The 13,851-nt window shown below is 34.6% G+C and overlaps 1 protein-coding gene across 8 annotated transcripts in view; it reads right to left on the bottom strand.

The window, feature by feature from the left end:
• The window catches only part of Vps13D (vacuolar protein sorting 13D), a 97,455-nt gene extending 96,828 nt beyond the window's left edge, over positions 1–627 (bottom strand). For 4 of the 8 annotated variants that reach the window (XM_069827671.1, XM_069827676.1, XM_069827678.1 and 1 more), the window contains exon 1: positions 64–622. The gene's annotated coding sequence lies outside the window, so the exon portion shown is untranslated. Of the gene's footprint in view, positions 1–63 lie in introns of all 8 variants that reach the window. The other 4 variants (XM_069827675.1, XM_069827672.1, XM_069827673.1 and 1 more) reach the window with 4 other exon arrangements.
• Positions 628–13,851: the final 13,224 nt, after the last annotated feature.

The raw sequence follows: 13,851 nt of genomic DNA, 5'->3' as shown, positions 1-13,851 counted from the left end.
AAATTATATATGCGTTCATCATACAAAATCATAAACCAAAAGGCAACTAAAAGTACAACTTACGTTACATTTTGCAAACTGCATTTCCTACATTGCGTTAAGAAACAGGATGTGCACTGAAAAGAAACTCTTAACCATATGAATGCTTATACAACATTCACTTACACTGTGTATACGACAAATCAATTTATTATATAAGGTATATTTTTGCCCTAAAATGCTCGTGACCTCTGAGAGTTCTACAGTAAGTGATAAATGAGGTTATGATCACTTTAAAACTGCACACAATTTTCAACATACAATCATATAACTACAATAGAATGTACGACTGCAGAAAGCCCTTTCACCTTACTCATTTAGCTTTTACTCTATTCGATATGAAGCGACTTTCACTTGGTAGCAGATATAAAACTGCACTTTACACTATTTCAGTTTTAGCAAGCAATATTGTTTTGGTATGATGTCATGCAACATAAAAAGTACTGTTAACACTGCCACTTCTTGATAACGTATATCACATATTGACACTGTTTATGATTAAGATCTTGTGTTTTTTCGGGAACTATTAAACGTTAACAGTCACACTAACCCCACACACCACGAAATCGAAGACATTTTCCTCTTCCCCGCAATGAGAAACATGTGACCAATCAAAACAAAGGGGCGGGACCTTCAATCACATGTATGAGCCATTGAATCATTGAATACTACGAGTTGAAAGTGTTTACAATCAGGACACTTTTAAACTGCAATTTTTTATACTTAAAATTGTTGCAAGCAATAATGACTGACACGATCATTGAATGAGTAACATTAATGAGTCATGACATGACATTGTAAAAATTGCACTGCATCGATTCTAATGAGCTAAAAGTAAGAAAAAAATGTATTATTACCTGAAATTCATGAAGAATCAGTAACATTGGATTTTGTTCAATTTTCTTTCCGAAGTTTCAGCTTGAATAACTGACATACAGAAATTCTAAATCTACTTCAGACACTAGAATGTGATTCGGTTTTCCATGTTGCACTTTATTCATGAGATGCGAATGTCATAAAATTATCCTCTTCCTTTGATTATTTCCGATTAAATACTATGCCAGAGCCATTTTAAAAAGTATTATTTCTAAGGATGATGTAATATCTCTTGTATTGAGCCGCAGCCGGCCAGGTTTTGTGATTACGTCAGAATGTAGGTATGTTTTTCCGCACAGAATGGACGATGGACTTCGTACTGATAAAAAAAAAGTTATTAAAGCTTTACAATCCAACAGGAAAATATGTGTAGTAATATTTTGCAGAGCTTTATTTATTTCAACAATATTAAAATGTACATGGAGCATCATGCTCGAGAGAAGACACACTGACGAAATTTTAATTAAATGAATTGGTGCAGATATTTCGGAAGTTTGCAGTTACATTCACCATTTATGCATCATTTTCAGCACTCTTAAGCTGTTCGTTTGTAAAACATTCGCACAGACAACCTTGATCCACGTGCCCAATGAATAGGCGACAATCCGGAGTAGTCAGAGCACAGATCACAGACTGATTGCTGATTGCAATAATTTTATTGTGTTAATTCTGCAGAATTCATTCATTCATAGTGTTCTGCCCAAGGGCAGGTCTTTCACTGCAAATCCAGCTTCCTCCAATCTTTCCTATTTTCTGCCTTCCTCTTTGTCTCCTCATATGATCCATATATCTTAATGTCGTCTATCATTTGAGATATTCTTCTGTCTCGAACTCTTCTCCCGTTCACCATTCCTTCTAGTGCATCCTTCAGTTGGCAGTTTCTTCTCAACCAGTGACCCAGCCAATTCCTTTTCCTCTTCCTGATCAGTTCCAGCATCATTCTTTTTTCACCCACCCTTTCCAACACAGCTTCATTTCTTATTCTGTCTGTCTACTTCACACGTTCCATTCTTCTCCATATCCACATTTCAAATGTTTTTAGTCGCTTCTCTTCACGTCGCGTCGTCGTGATGTCCATGTTTCTGTCCCATACAATGCCACACTCCACACAAAGCACTTCACTAGTCTCTTCCTTAGTTCTTTTTTCCAGAGGTCCGTAGAAGATGCTCCTTTTTCTATTAAAAGCTCTTTTTGCCATTGCTATCTTTCTTTTGACTTCCTAGCAGCAGTTCATGTTACTACTTATACTACACCCCAAGTATTTGAAGCTGTCCACTTGTTCTACTGCCTCATTTAAAATTCTCAAGTTTACCTTCTTTATTTTCTTTCCTATGACCACTATCTTCGTCTTATTTGCGTTTATCTTCATCCTATACTGCTCACAGGTGTCATTTAGCTCTACTGGCATATCCCTTAGTATCATCTCCTCTTCTGCTAACAACGTCATAAATCATCAGCAAATCTTATGCACTTTATTCTTCTTCCTCCTACTATCACTCCTCCTACGTTCTGAAAACAGTTCTTCACTAAATCCTCCAAGTAGATGTTGAACAGGGTGGGTAATAAAGGGCATCCTTGACGTAGATCCTACTCCTTTCCATATTTCACTTCCTTCTGACATTTATTCTTCTATCCTGACTTTAACTCGTTTCGTATAAAAATTACTGAACAGCCTTGTCTCTTTCCAATCCACACCAGATTACTTTAGGATCCCCATCAGTTTATTCTAATTTACTCTGTCAAATCACAAATACTACATACACTTCTTTATTCTTCTGTAGGTATCTTTCACCGATTATTCGTAGCAGTCCAATTGTATTTCCCGTACCTTTTCCGTTTCTGAAGCCTAACTGCTCTTTTTCCAATGTTCTTCCATCTAGAATATAAACGTCGATTCCATATTCGCAAGCGAATCTTCGTCGAGTGCTGATAGTCCTGAACTCATTACATTTCTTGGCATTATTTATCTTTGGTATTGGCAGCAATACTGTCTTCGTAAAATCTTCAGACGATTCGCCTTTCTCACGTATTTCGTTGCATAATGATATAATTTCCTTCTTGTCGTCACCCAAGCATTTCTGTAATTCAATGGGAATTCCATCAACTCCTCGGAAAAGCTACACTAAATGAGACTTTTTTTTTTCTTCACTAGCTTCTGTGACATGTGTAGGCCTATAGTGATAAATATTTTGTTTTAGTTAGCCGTAAAAAATACTTTCAACATAAAAATCGCCGAATACTTACCGGTACTTGTAGGCCTGTAGCTTCCCCCCCCCCCGCCTACTTATTATCAATATAACACTCCAGAGTCCAGGACGCAATACTAAGTATTACTTCCCAAATAATTCGTCCTGGACTTCTAGCATGTTATGTTCGTAATTAGTAGAGAAGGAAGTAAGATGTGCCTCTTTTAATATAGTTCTTCTGGAAAATTATCATAGTTATTCTTTCATGACTTACTTAATTTTATTAGTGTGCTTATTTTATTCGCTGTAACCTCATGTTTAAATATTATACGTTTCATTAGATTCGCAAAAAAAAAAAAAAAAAAAAAAAAAAAAAACTTGACTGTTTAGACTATTTGGACGGAATATTAAAAGATAGAGTGTTCTAAGAATCTTGAGATACACGAGCTATAATGTAAATAGTAGCGGTAACGATAATACGTAGTATCTAATGTTAAAACGTAGGTTGGCTTTTCGAACGGACTCATGTACTTAAGCTTATATTGGCTATATATTATGCGATAATTGTCCGAGTTGGACAGATGAGTATATAGGCTACCTGCTAAGCTCCAGAGCCCGGAGATCCAAGCCCTGCCTATATCAGCATCGAAAACCAATATTAGGCCTATTCGCAGGACTTTACCCCAGTATATGTTTAATTATTGCAGATGACACATGAAAACGAGGGGAGGGTGGAGAGTGTTGGTGGAGTGACAGAGGGAAACGGAAGTACCCTGAGAAAAACCCTCTGCAACGTCTACTTTGTTCACGACAAATTCTATCACGACCTGGCCATGAGTCGAACACGAACTGCCTGAATGGAACACTAGCGCAGTAGCGCTTGAGCCACAGACGCGGCGAAAGAATGATTAAGTGTAATGAAAAGAACCTTGAACTAGTGAACACTCGACTTCTACTAAACCATTTCATTCTCATCTTTCCCAAATCATATTGATCATTTTCGTAAGGTTGAATAATCTGCGCAGTTAAATGTCGTCAATCAATATAGCCCCTACATAGGCGCCGACTTTTACAGAGACAGAGGCGTCGCCCCCAATGAAATTAATAGAGGGACTCTTCGAAATAGCTAATTCAAATAGAGATTCCTCATGTTAAAAAAAAATCAATTTATTTGAAAGATAAATTAGGATATAAGCTAAAATGATTATTTCAGATCCATAGGGAAAGTCAGCTGCAGCAATAATGAACATGCTAATGACGCAATTCACAATGCTCCCTCCCTTTCTTTCTTCCTGCATTTGAGATCGATGAATTCCCACACATGATGCAACGGTGACTCCACTTCTTGTCTATGATCCACATTTTTTCAGTTCAGTTCATATTTATCAACTACAGCGATCGAACAGTAACGGTCATAAGTAGGCCTACAGTATTATCAAATGGAAATGATAATATGAAATTAACAGTTCAATTAACAGTGTATTCGACTGAATTTTTTCCTACCTATCAGTTAACAAATTATTATTAATGCTCAACATTTTTTTCGTAAACCATTAATTGTTACGAAATTTAAAAGTAACCCTTATCAACCTTCAGTTTCAGTGATCGTAGTTTATCATGATCGTCGTCGCACTTGTGTGTTTGTTAAGTGATCAATGGTTGCGATGTAACTATTCATAATGAAAAATTCTTCATAAAAAATATGTCCAAAATAAAACTGCAATGAAAGGAAACATAATGATAACTAAGTTCTAGTAGTGACAGTGAATCTTATAGCCCATATGTATCATCGTTGCAAGGATTAATGAAGGATAGAAGAGAAAAGATAATGAATAAGGTCCGTAGTTTTCAACCACCTTGGGTTAAGAAATACCCATGGGTGTTATATGAAAAATCGGATCATCTCATTTTCTGTAAAATATGAATCAGCAATTAAAGCTTTTTGGACTTTTCTGCAGTCCTGCCTCCCAATATTTCAAAGAAGTCGGCGCCTAAGATTATATACTAGCTTTGTAGCCTGTAAGTTCATTTATATGTATGTATACTTTTTTGCTGGTTGAGTGGAAGAGAAGGCCTTACGGCCTTAACTCTGCCAGCTAAAATAAATCATTATTATTATTATTATTATTATTATTATTATTATTATTATTATTATACTACAATAAATATTATACGTAAGAACCACATGCGTATTCTTCTCTTCCGAACTGCATTCAACTATTGAACTGGCGCTGAATAGTTTATGTGGGTCAACAGTCTGCCTTGGCAATTGACCGATTGAACGAGCTTCGAAGAATTCTTTAATTCTGCCAAGACAATGATCCTATTACGATCAATAAGCACGACGCATGTCAGGAATGTATCTCCATTGCGTTCAAATGAATGCACATGTCTGTCTCAAGACAAACATAGGATCTATTCCTAACCTGGATACACAAAAGGAGATTATTATTATTATTATTATTATTATTATTATTATTATTATTATTATTATTACTACTACTACTACTACTACTACTACTACTACTACTATTAAATAAGCACTGGTCTTTTATTATCTTTCTCAGATAGAACAGTTTAATTACGAAGTTACATTGAACGCTTGCTTCTACAGTACAATATTCTTGCAATAAAACAGGAGTGAGGTGTAGGCCTATAGATCTATTCAGGAAACAGAAAAGAAACATTTTTATGTCTTGGCAATACGCATAATCCTTTATTTAAAGTAGCAATGTAACAATAGTTTTGTACGTTATTAGCGTACAAGAAATTACATGTAATGACTATGTACATAAAATAGTAGAAATTATCTCAAACAGCATTAAAGTATTAGTCTACACAAGGAGTATTACAACATGTGCAATAACTAGGCGTACTAAGCTTTCTCAGATCTATTAATAAATTGAAATATGTTTGTAACATTGCTGCATTCCTTAAGAGGAAAATTAATAGCTGGAATCAAAGTTATAACATTGTCTTTGATAAAAAAAAAAGTATCTGCTTATGTTAAGGTTAGGTCATTTTCATTAAATATGTTATGCTTTAATATTTCCATAATCTGCTCATAAAGATGTACCACAATAAAGATAGATAACGTAAGCAAATGCTCTTTCAGATTATATTAAAAGTTATAGGGTGGCATTTAAACATGTACTGGATGACTTCATAACTCGCACAAGAATAGTAGCAAAAATGTTTTGTTTCCGTGAAAATAAAAACAAAACAATGTTTGATGTGTATGAACTTTTTGTCCCAAATCCCCTCAAATTATAACAACAATATTATGCATTACTTTTGAAATAGGTATCTTATATTCATGTACATATTTCTTAAGTTTTTAAACAATCGGTGCAGCTCACTGGTAAGGAATTGGTCTCCTGATCCGAGGCTGCGTTCGGTGTAAGTTCGAATCCCGCTTGGGCTGATTACCTGGTGGATTTTTTAACAAGGTTTTTCTCAGCTGTACGGCGAATGTCAGGTAATTCATTATGGATCCTCAATATCACCTCGTTATCAATAATCGGTGACGTTAGAAAACCTAAAAGTTGATATGGTGTTGAATAGTGGATTAAAATAAGTTTTTTTAATCAGGGGTTAAATCTACAGGTACAATAACAGTGTAAGTTTCCAGAATTTCATATCTATAGCTAATCATCCTTTTTTCGATCCATTCGTCCCTCCTCCATCCTATCACTGTATATTTTAGATTAGATATTATTAAATTATTGTAGAATGGTAATATGAAGCTTTACACGTTCATCTATGAGTAAGTATGTAAGACATAGCATAATGAATTACAAGTTATATTATTAATTATTATTTGCTTACTTTAATAATTCTTATATAGTTCGTACTGATAATTATCGGTAGGATAGCGATCTGTTAGAATGACTGCCCAAAATAAAAAATTATAATTTTTCAGGCAAACAATATTATTTTCCCTATGATTAGTTTCGTGGACTTAGCAATTTTTTCAATGAATTGGTTTTTATACATTATAATGATTGAGTGCATTCCATATTACGTTAAATAACAATATTTGATCAGTTTTTAGTATAATCCAATGTTTCACATTACTGCCTGCAGACTGTAAGCTTTCATTCACGCAATAAAGGTGCCAGGCCAGTAATCAGTGAGGGACTTGTAATCTTTTTTAATAACGCAATAAAGGTGTCAGGTCCGTATTCAGTGAAGGACTTGAAATTAACTCTTTTCAAATGAAGTAAAACATAAGCACAAAGGATATATGTGTGTGCGTCGAATTTGACCCATTCTTACATAGAAAGATGCATCTTGCCTTTGAAAATGTTTTGGTGTCCTTAACTCATTTCCACAAAAAAAAAAGTACGACTTAATCCCTTTTTTCCAAATTCTGATTAAAGTATTTTAACATGAAATGCAAAAACAGACAACAGGCTCTATCCGTTGGCTATTTGAAAGTTTTACTTTTCGAATAAACAGATTGTGAGTTTTTAAGCTAAAAATATTTAACTCACAGATTTTGTCCATGACAATGACAATTTTTGTGAAATGAATAAAACATCAAAGCACATGAGAACGCAGATTTAAAGATAGATATGATGAAAATAATTTTAATACCATGAAATCAGTCTTTTAATTGCATACCGTACATTAATCCAAACATATTTCATTCTCTTGTGAGAAGTTTGTATTCCAGAATATGGTACAGAAGTAGGCCTACATTTCACAAGCGATATATTTTAATATAATCTTACATTTTGTGCCTACATAAATAGCTAAACTAATACTCGATGTAACCTAAGTAAATGAAAGCCCAACTATAACTTAATTAAGAATACAGTATTTAGCGATCTTCTGTAAAGAGCAACGAACAATGTAGTCTACTGAGTTTTTAATTATTGCACAAGGTCCGGTAGAAAAACGGACGATTCTAAGGAACGTATGTGTCTCATAGCACAGATGAGCGGGAGTAAACTGCGAGCGCATTCTGTTGTAAATACAATGATTTAGTCATCATGGAGAGGTGGAACAATGAACAGCGTGCTTCTGTAATAAGCTTTTACAAGAACGGCAGTTTTGAGGCTGTTAGACGTGAATTTCGTCGTAATTTTAATTTACAGCGCCATGATCCCGCTCCATCTGCTCATGCCATTCAAACATGGGTTGCCATCTTCGAGAAAAGTCTCCAGGAAGAAGGATGTGCGTAATTTAGACAACACTTTTGCAGTTTGGTTTGCTGTCACCAGCAGTCAAACGCGCTCAGCAGCAATAGTGTGTGGAACGAATGGTGATCGTGAAAGGAGCGGCCTGGGGTTCAAATCCTGGTTGCGACAAGTAATCTGGTTGAGGTTTTTCTTCAACTAATCGAAGCAGAATTGCTGAGTAACTTTCGGCGTTGTACTTTGAACCCATTTCGCCATCATAATTATATAACCCCTCTTTCATCACCACCACCATCATCATCATCATCATCATCATCATCATCATCATCATCATCATCATCATCATCATCATCATCATCATCATCATCATCATCATCTCCGTTTTTTTTCCCCCATTTTCGGTCTTGTTCCGATGTAGAATTGGCTGGGGCCACTATCGAACTTTAACCCTTCGATATGTGGTTATTAGTTGCTGCTGTTATTCCTATGTACCGGGTTCTCCCCTGGGCTCACGGTAGCTCGCGTGACCTGGGGTTGAGAGACCGCAGTGAAGCCTAAGCGGAAGATAAAGGGATTCTGTAGGCTGATGGAGAGTTCGGAGGCGGCCAGTAGAGGAATCTGTAGCGCGGCAGGCCTTAGGACATGCACACCATTTCATTTCAAATATACAATGAGTCCAACCAAGCGGCCTACGTGTAAGAACAGTCCCCAGCCCTTCTCTTATGGGGACAAACAGATAGATGTACTTAATGATCACATGTATGTCATTTTGAAAATATAAAATCTTGAGCCAATAACAAACTGTTTATAATCGCTTTTCTCTGCCGGACCCTATGATGCACAATTTTACTATTAAAAATTGTTACCTAGACTTGTTTGTAGACCTAGATCACGACAAATAACATTGTATTATATGTCAGCTTTCTGCAATAAAATTAATGTCATTCAAGAAATTCGTGCGCATAATACACAGATTTAATTAGAATTCAAAACATTTATAAAATATTTCATTATCAACAAACAAATATTTTGGCGAGTATCACAGGAATATTTTTCATTTATAGTTATTGCCGTTTACCATGGTCTCCACACGACGTCTTCTTGAGAATGTTTGCTTTCCTCAACGTTGCGGACAACAGATGCTCCAGTAGAGTTTTTCGCATTCTCATTATTCAAACAAGAAGTGACACTCTTTCTAATATCAGCTGGAATGACAAACGCAAGGTCACCATTTGGCAGCTTTGTTGGCAGAAGCGTCAACCCCGTTGGAGTCTGGATGAGGACGGATGTAGGTGCCGAGGCAGGCGCCTTGAACTCCTCACCCATCGTGCAGCTCTGTGTGCTATCCGCAGCCTCGTGCCTGCTACAGCTGCTCGTGACGTCATTTCTGCTTTCAAGAGACTCCAGACAAGAGGATAAGTGCTTCCACAAACGTTCACGGACCTCAGGATCCACATCGTCAAAATGGCTAAGAAGTTCACGCGCTTCTCTGGCACATTCACTGAATCCTGCGCGGAATTTTGGACTTGAAGATCCTTCAATTTTATCGTAATGCTTTTTTTGTGCCGATGATGACAACCTTTGCTGTCCTGGATGAAGTGATGTAGATTCTGGGTGCTTCTGGTGTCTGCACAAAATGTCAGACACAGTCGAGGAAGGTTTATTTCTCTGAGCAGGAGGGCACTTTTCAACATCACCAGGTTTTGAATTATCTTTAGTTTGTGTGGAAGATTCTGACCAAGTTTGAGTCTCAATCTTGTCACGTTGTGATGAAGTTATATCCTCAGATTCCATGGGTGTTATTCTATCTTTCAGGCATTGTTGTTGTTGCTGCTGCTGTTGATGTAGACGTTGCAGATGCTGAACAGTCATTTCCAGAATATCAGCCTTCTCTAATTTCGTTGGTCTCGATCCCTTTAAAGAAACAGCAATTTTAATCACATTACCACATAAATAAGAATATGTTAGCGAATATATTAACTGTAATTTGTTGTTTTGAATACATTAAGAAGTGTAATCTTGTATTTATGATTGATTTCATAAATTATATATATATATATATATACACACACATATACACACAGACATCAAACTATACGCACTTAACGAGTAGGGCCTAATAATAGATATGGCTACATTAATTAAATCGAGAGAAATATCAATCAGGAAATACATTGTATCCAAAACTTTAACAATTGCTGTAGTTCTTGACATAAATTAAGATAATTATTTGAAGCGAATATGGAAATACGAGTGATAGTACCCTCTCAGTAAATAAATGAAGTTTAGAACCCCGACAATTTCTTGGAGAGTTGACAGATTTTTCTGAATGCTTCGGTGTCCTCTACTGATATCATTCAACGATTGTTCTACTGTTATGATGATGATGATGATTATTATTATTATTATTATTATTATTATTATCATCATCATCATCATTATCTTCTTCTTCAATTATCAGTTAAGTCTAAAGGCGTCTCTAATTGAAGAAAATATTTCAGATTAGAATGATTATCAATAACAAAATTGAAGAAACTGTAATTATTTATTGGAAGATATCCTCAATTTTACTGAAGAGACGAGAAAGAATCACAGAAAACGTAATGGTGTAGATGGTTTTGGTATACGGACATTCTAAATAAAATGTAGTGATTTCGTGGGTATGAAAGGCTATTATTAACGAACGGTAAAGTTTTACTAGTCATGTACCGGTATATATTAAAAAGCTTTTTTAAAATACAAAACCTCATTATTGAGTTAACTGAATTATACTGTATTTACTGCAGTCTGAGTAATTTTAAATTCGCCATTATTTTGAAAACGTAATAATAATAATCCACCCTTTTATAAAATGGTTATCAGGATTCTTTTGTGAAAAATAGAGACTTAATAGCGTTTTGAGCCGGACTCTGTTGTATTTTTCTCTTATTAAATAATATTACGAAGTGGTAAAATATGTAATTAATTTCTGATACCTTCGTTCTCTTCCAAGTTTGTAAGAGGAATAGCGACACATACAGGTACATCTGTAAACGAAAGCTTTGGACATACCGCCTATTTCTCTTATCAGCTATCAGTCATTTGATAAAAGCATGAAATGTATAACAATAGCAACGACTTTTCCTGTCGATAACTATGAAATTTAGGAATGGAACATGAATTCTTGCAATGATTACTAACATAGGTCACCACCACGAATTATCCAATGTCGAATTAAGCAATCTCACTAAAAATTTAGGCGTTCTTTGTAACAAGAACTTAATTACAATATCTTGAATTTGAGATTAGAGCATCAAACATTTTAGATCACGTACAATACCATTGCGTATAGCCATCGACATAGCTCAGTCGCTTACTTGCCGATTCGAAGTTGCGCTCGAGAGTGAGTTCGATTCCTGCTTGAGCCGATTAGCTGGTTGGGTTTTTTTCTGAGGTTTCCCCAACTATACGGCGACAGTCAGATAATCTATGGCGAATCCTCGGACTCATCTCACTACCACCATCCCACCATAAATAACCTAGTAGTTGATACAGCGTCGTTAAAACATAATTGCGCAGAACGATATTCAATTGTTTCTAGAGGGTTCTGTGTTTGTTGGATTGAAATATTTTGTCGGAGGGAAATGTGTTATTAAGGATTCAATATGGAAACGAAAAAAACAACGTAACGTAAGTTGTCATTGCAGAGACTGCCTCAATTATTAATTAAACTTTGGACAACTAATCATACGTTCAAGTTATAAAACACACATACATTTTCAGTTTCATAAATATCGAAATCGTGTTTATATAAATGCGAACTACCTCTTTTTTGCTGGTATTTCCATCTAGTAGCAGCTTCTTCAGTTCGTTAAGGCTCTGGTTTATCCTCGCCCTTCTCCTTTTCTCCATTAAAGGTTTTCGAATCTGTAAAAATGACGAGAATGAAGTACTGTGGCACAGCTGCATACTCAGTTTTAACTATGAAATATTATATATATATATATATATATATATATATATATATATATATATATATATATATAATAACAATATGCATAATGGGAAAATAAATTATGGAAAATTAAACTAGCACAAAGGTCACGTAACTTATATCATAAATAATTAAAAATAAATAAGATGACGTGGAAAAAAAAATGCGCTTAAATTAATGAGCTTGAAGTTAGCATTATAGTTGATCATTTTAAATATATTTTAAATAAATTTTGATATTTCGTTCTTTAGAAAAATAAATAAATTTAAATGGAAAGAAAAATAGGTAATATTTGCACGGAATTTTGTACACTTCAAACAAATGCTTTTAGCAGTACCAATGTTACCGTACGAATGTGAAAATGTGCAATTTTATGATCAAACATAGACAATTGGAAAATAATAATAATAATAATAATAATAATAATAATAATAATAATAATAATAATAATAATAATAATAATAATAATAATAGTAATAATAATGTTATTTCAATATGCAACGCTAAAGGGACAGAGAGAGATAGAGATAGAGAGAGAGAGAGAGAGAGAGAGAGAGAGAAAGAGGGAAAATGAAAGTTTCCATTTCGTGGAAAAAGTTGTTGGCTGAAACTAAACAATACGATACCGTAGAAATATTTTAAGTGTCTAAAAGCGTAGTTTAGTGAACTGTATAATAGAAAAAATAATATTTTGTAACACATAGGCTATATCAGACAGCATGTCCGAGTTTCATTCATAAATAGGTACTTATGTAATACTTCTTTAAGACTTACATAGTTTTGTATAATGTGAAAACTTCTCCAATTGTAAAATTATTTCAATCCCTTGTGATTCCGCTTTGAACAAGCTTTTTTGTATATATTTATTAACAATAAAATCATTCCTGGTGTGTTTCTCTACTGATGTGATTATTAAATTCTGTAGCTCAATTCTAATAATAATAATAATAATAATAATAATAATAATAATAATAATAATAATAATAATAATAATAATAATAATATACAAATGGCTTTTAGGGAACTCGGAGGTTCATTGCCGCCCTCAAGATTAATCCAGTCCCTAACATCGTATTCCAACTTCCTCAAATCCATTTTAATATTATTCTCCCACCTACGTCTCGGCCACCTCGAAGGTCTTTTTCCTCTCAGGTCACCCAACTAATACTCTATACGCATTTCTGGATTCGCCCATAAGTGCTACATGTACTGCCCATTTCAACCGTCTGGATTTAATGTCCCTAATTACGTTCAGTGAAGAACACAATGCGTATAGTTCTGAATAATAATAATAATAATAATAATAATAATAATAATAATAATAATAATAATAATAACAATAACAATAATAAAATTAATCAAATTTATATCGTAAAAATGAAAGCTTCGAAGTAAGACTTTCTTATGCAGAAAAATTGATTTTAACCACTATAATGCTTTTCACGCAACTTAGTTCATACGTTTCTTATTCTTTGTGGCTACAATATTTTGTCTGAGGATATTCAATATTTACTTTACCATAATCAGTAGCGATTCATTCTCAACATTACAACAAGGTGCGAATGGCTCGTGTTGTTCAGGACGGCGAAAAAGCCGCGACCTCCATGAACTAAGTTGCGTGAAAAGGGGTAGG

Source organism: Periplaneta americana, chromosome 6, assembly GCF_040183065.1.
Source record: "Periplaneta americana isolate PAMFEO1 chromosome 6, P.americana_PAMFEO1_priV1, whole genome shotgun sequence".
In the NCBI taxonomy this organism is placed as follows: domain Eukaryota; kingdom Metazoa; phylum Arthropoda; class Insecta; order Blattodea; family Blattidae; genus Periplaneta; species Periplaneta americana.
This window is presented reverse-complemented; position numbering and strand designations above follow the sequence as displayed.